Raw genomic sequence first — 5,977 nt, 5'->3', positions numbered from 1 at the left:
TGAAAGAGGTCGTGAGAAGATGTAAGAGAGCACAAAAGTAGCAGTTTTTGCCGAATGTATAACTAATCACACATCTAACTTCATTTCATCATCATATAAAAAATGAAAGAACAAATACTCTTGTAACGCGGTATATAATGAGAGGCTGTACATGAAGTGAATCGGGAGTGTGAATCGGAACCTGCTGCCGTGTAATTCAGTAAATTTTGTATGCGAAAGGTAGTTCTCTACCAAATAGTGTCCAATTTCAGTGTATTACAACTTCCGTGACTGCACTCATTTTACGAGTTGTTATTCATCATCGGAGACTGTGGTAACTATTTTCTGTTTTGTCCTTTGACTGTTCTTAGGGAAACTACAAAAAGGCCAGTGAATTAGCATTTTTATCGGGAAAATTTTGTTTTACTTTAGCGCCGGCGATTGTAGCTTAACTGCGGAACTTCATTTAATTAAGATAAACGGATGAACGACGATTTGCAAAGCAAAGCGAAGTATCATAAAAGGAACATCTACCTCAGTGAGAGAGCAATATCGGACCACATTATTAGTAAACTCAATCTTTTTTTGCAGATTATGCAGTTATCTATAACGACATACAGTCTGAATAAATTCTGCACAACTGTTACTTAAACCCTAATAAGACATCAAAATGATGCAATGTATAGCGACTTGGTTTAACGTTCAAAAACAAAAAAAAATCCACTTCACAAAATGCTTAAACAAGGTATCTCAAGACTAAGATATCAATGTCACAATAAAACTATTCAACAGATAAAAATACCTCGGCATAATAGTGGGGATATGAAGTGGAACGATGACATGAGCTCTATTGTAGGTAAAGCAGGCGACAGACGAGTTCATTGGATTTCTACTGGGATAATGTGATCAGCCTATAAAAAAGTTTAATTGGAAGACATTCGTCGGACCCATCCTAGAATATTACACATGTGTGTGCGATATACGCTATATACGACCAACCAAGGATACTGGACATATACTAAGGATGGTAGCACGAATGGCCACAAATTTGTTTCATTCACGCCAGAGCATCACTGAGACGTGGAGAAAACTGAACTAGCGAAAGCCTGAATTTTCACTTCCAGTGTCTCATGAAAGCCTACTTAGAAAGGTTCAAGTAATAAGGTGAGGCTATAACCACATGTTCGCTTTTCAGTGGACCGCCACGACAACCAATTGATCATAGGACAATGAAACTTTAGGCAAACGTTTGTAAGGACGTGCGGAAGAGATATAAATACATTGTAAGTTCTCCACGTGACATTTTGTTACTTGTGTATCGTGTTTACGAGCGAGGTTACAAACATTGCACAAAAGTGCAGTGCTCGTAAGCCACAAGTTGCCGTATAGATCTTATAATTAAATTTTCCCCGAGACATTTAAGTCTCATATTTATCAGCCATTATGTTGGAAGGTTAAGAAATGAATTAAATTTTGGGCTGCGGCCGGGACTCGAATCTAGTTGTTCTTCCTTACTAAGTATAAATGCTGACCATTACACCACCGCGTCACCATGGTCAACATTGCTGCACCAACTACCCAAGACGAATGCGCCCCCCTCCCCAAATCCCCTCTCTCCCCCCAACACAAACTTCAGTTCATATCTTCAGCTTATTTTCCCCTACATTGTCACTATTATCAGGGCTCTCCTTCATCCGTATAGCACCCCAGCCTTTGCCGTAGTGGGGAAATCCTGTATTACATGTGATCGTATAGATCTTATTACTAAATTTTCCCCAACACATTTGTCATCTTTATCTGCGATAATGTTGAAGAAATAAATTAAAACGTGTGCTGCGGCTGGATCTCGAATGAATTATAATTTGTGCTGCGGTCGGGTCTCGAACCCAGGTCTTACAGGACTTCCCCATTACGTCCAACGGTGGGGTGCTATTCCAGTGCCGGAAAGCCCTGGTAATAGGGACAATGTAGGGGGCAAGTAGGCTGGAGATATGAATTGCAGTTTGTGTTGGGGAGATCATTCGACCTGTGTAGTTTGGGCAACAGCGTTGATCATAGTGCTATATGGTGGTGGGTTGGCCAGCATTTCTGCCTCGTAAGCTAGAAGACCCGGGTTCATTTCTTCAGCTTCCAACATTACCGCAGATCACACGTTACGTCCAGAATTCTCAGCAGTGGCAAAAGTTAAATCTTCAAGAACCTGTGGCGCAATTAGCAGTTGTCCTCTCCGGCGACCAATACCGATAAGGCCAATTAATCTGAACTTCCGAATAACATCCTTCAACCCCGGTGCGGAAAGAGGACCTTCTCGTAAAGGTAGCAGCACTTTAGCCATTGTGTTCATAAAATAATGTTACGAGTAAAGCCCTACTCATCTTGTCCTGTCCCATGCTGACTGTCTGCAACTAAAATGCAAACTGATGATTGTGTTTCAACCCTATGTCGCCGTACCATTACCAGCGCCTTACTGCAAACTATGACGCTAACACTAATAGCGACTCAACTCCTGCAGCGCACATTCTGAACATCATTCCTATAATGTTTAATTATAAGCACCCTCTGTTTGCTCGAGTGAACGTGTTATCGATATCAAAAGAAGGAGCATATGTTAAAGAAACTGCTACGTCACAACGACAGACTGTGTTATGTCGCAGGCGGCGGAGGTGCGAGGCTGCCTCCCAACGCTGCATTCCAATACCCCTGCAATCTCAGAAGTAGAAAATGAAAACTGCTTTCCACAGTTTCCGGGTGCGGTAAATATTATCAGGCCGCCAGAATATTCAGTTGATTTCCTATCTAATATCCGAAAATATTGGGCGTGGACAACATTCCTACCTACATGGATCCCTGTCTTTTTCTCGATCCTGGGAAAGGTGGGAGGATATCACAGCACTAATAAGAAGGAAAGTAAGTAGTAATGGAAATACCAGCATTCAGGAAAACACAACTGTAAGCCAAGAGCAGAGAACAAGTATTGAACCATAGGCAGCAACACTGTATTACGATAAAAGCGGAGAGAGAGAGCTGAAACATGAAAAGCAGATCAAGGTAATAAAGAAGGAGGTTTCAATGAATTGTACCTTATGGGAGGTGTCGTTGCTTTGCAACCGTAGCACGAAATACTCGCACTCAGCAAGTGAACGGAACGGTGTGAGCATTCGAACGATATTGCTGTGTTCTGTTCAAAGTAATTAACAGCTGAACTATCTCGCGAAAGCCTACTTAGAGTTTCAAAAAACAAAGCGAGGAGCCTAGGAATGTACCATAACCCCCTCCCTGTTCCTCCTTTAGGAAGCATATAGACAAGATTAGACCTATACAGTGAACACAGAGGCATTTCAGCCGTCGTTTTTCCTGCGCTCCGTCTGCCAATCGAACAGGAAGACACTGTAACTGGTACAACGGGAATAGCCCCCTCGCCACCTGGTGGTTTTCGGAATATGGGTACAGATATCACTCATATGGAAAAAACCAGAACTTTGAGTGTAGGATGGTGACAGGTTTGGTGAAAATGGAAGCAAAGGTAGGCAACTAATTCCAGTCTCTAAGGTGACTGGTCCGTGAATACCAGGGGAAACCCTGAAAACATTGTCAGTTTTCTAAATAGTGTAACTCAAAAAATACGATTTGTAAGCCCTTATAATGCTTACTATCTTTTGAGACTTCTCTTGGGAACATTTTTACGTACGAACCACAGCTTTAGCTCACACACTTTTTTTAATTGTATTTTTTTGTTTCAAGTGAAATAAACCATGCCAATTATTTATGTACATCATAGCTGCACATTACTCAAAATACGAACAGAGTAGAAGCTCAGTTTACTCCTGTAAGTTCTTTACACTATTGCCTTTAAAGAAGACTTTTGAAAAGATGTTGCTGTCATAAATTGTGATACAAATAAATTTTAAGTATGATTATAAAAAGTTAGGAAGTGAATTCAGGATTTTTCTTACGGGAATCGCCATAGCGTGCGCGAGTAATGAGTGAATGGGCAAATGTCTATACGGTACATTACATATGTAGAATTGTGGACAGTTGGGGACGTGAGTCTCACGGGAAGCGTGCAAGGGATAAGTCCCTGCAGTCGCGCTATTCATCTGTGTCCTCGATGGCTCAGATGGATAGAGCGTCTGCCATGTAAGCAGGAGATCCCGGGTTCGAGTCCCGGTCGAGGCACACATTTTCAGCCGTCCACATCGAGGTACATCAACAACAGCTGTCGGCAGCTGAGGGTTTCAGTTAGTCATCATTTATTCCAGGGAAAAGCTGCACGGTCATCAACAGTACTCTGTTCTTTCGAAAACAGTTACTGTCTTCGTATACATAGTTAAAGGCTACCCAGCCATTGACCTTCGTCTGTGCGTATGCGCACAGGTTGCCCAAACTCTTACGGGAATCGCCAAAGCGTGCGCGAGTAATGAGTGAATGGGCAAATGTCTATAAGGTACATTACATATGTAGAATTGTGAACAGTTGGGAATGTGAGTCTCACGGGAAGCGTGCAAGGGATAAGTCCCTGCAGTTGCGCTATTCATCTGTGTCCTCTGTGGCTCAGATGGATAGAGCGTCTTCCATGTAAGCAGGAGATCCCGGGTTCGAGTCCCGGTCGGGACACACATTTTCAGCTGTCCACATCGAGGTATATTAACAACAGCTGTCGGCAGCTGAGGGTTTGAGTTAGTCATCATTTATTCCAGGGAAAAGCTGCACGGTCAACAGTACTCTGTTCTTTCGAGAACAGTTACTGTCTTCATATATATTTCTCTAATAATTTTGTGTCACTAAGATCTCTCTCTCTCTCTCTCTCTCTCTCTCTCTCTCTCTCTCTCTCTCTCTCTCTCTCTCTCTGCCCTCAGGTAGCCACACCATGAGTCACTGCCAGGTGGGCAGAGTGCATGACATGGGTTGTCATCTGTGGAGGATTTATGAAAGAAGGGAGCCCAGCCCGTACTGACTTTTTCATTTCCTCAAGGTCATTTTTGTATTGTCTTATGGCTTGCCCATAATAATACTGCAACCTATTTCTTCGTCTGTAAGGCAATCACGTACACAAATGCACTTACCATCAGCTAATTTCTTTTCCTTCAAATTCCTCTTCAAGTTCCTCAGTCTTGTACCTAACCTTTTCTGGACATGTCCAACACATTTAGTTTTTTCAGTTTCTGTGTCAGCATAGGGTTTGGATTCACAAACCTTTTGGTGCCCTTTTGAATCTCCATCTCCTAGGTAAGATGTCTACATCGCACCATATTTCTTCGCAACAGCTTCAGATTCCATACCTCCACTATAAGCACTAAAGCAATCAAACATTTATGATTTTCAGCTCCACCAGTATATCTATGACAGTACTTAGTAATACATTCCACATCAATGACTTCACCATTGTCTAAGGAGGTAGCTGTCACTATACCGTTTAGGGAGCAATGACCTCCGGCCAGGATGCATCCAGGGCTGCAGACATACATGTATTGCTGTCATTCATGTCCGCACTCTCCTAAACAGCATTTTTCAGGCTATATTTGCTAGATCTTCGGAAGTCTGTAGAATAATTTTATTGTACCTGTAAAACCATGTAGGGGGAGCTAAGTCCATAAGAGCACAGACAATTTGTGCACATCTGTACCCTTTGACTATACACCTCATACCATACGCAAGTATAATATCTCTGTTACACACTCTCTGGCTATTTACGCCACAAGTATAACCACATTCGCTTAAGTCACAAAAATTACAAACAATTCTTAATTTTGATGCACAACCTCTTCTAGCACGTTTCTCCTCAACTACCTTCATACCACTATTGCCACATTCCCTACACAGGAAAGCTTTATTTTTTCGTTCAGATAGAGCAGAGAGTTCAACAATAACACAACCTCAATCAATAGTTAGCATCTCTATAGTATCAGGATTGATACTGTCAAGCCCACTGTCAAAATATTTCAGTTGTAGCTTCGAAGCACTTGGAGTATTACAAACTGCTTCAAGTGTTGTATTTCCG

General features: G+C 42.0%; 1 non-coding gene across 1 annotated transcript; it reads left to right on the top strand.

Moving 5' to 3' along the window:
- The first annotated feature begins 4,081 nt into the window (after positions 1–4,081).
- Trnat-ugu (transfer RNA threonine (anticodon UGU)) lies at positions 4,082–4,155 on the top strand. Its single transcript has one exon. It is a non-coding gene; the product is annotated as a tRNA-Thr (tRNA).
- The last annotated feature ends 1,822 nt before the right edge of the window (positions 4,156–5,977 follow it).

Source organism: Schistocerca serialis, chromosome 1 (assembly GCF_023864345.2).
Source record: "Schistocerca serialis cubense isolate TAMUIC-IGC-003099 chromosome 1, iqSchSeri2.2, whole genome shotgun sequence".
NCBI classification, from domain to species: domain Eukaryota; kingdom Metazoa; phylum Arthropoda; class Insecta; order Orthoptera; family Acrididae; genus Schistocerca; species Schistocerca serialis.
Note: the sequence above shows the minus strand (reverse complement) of the source record. Positions and strands in the feature narration are given on the sequence as shown.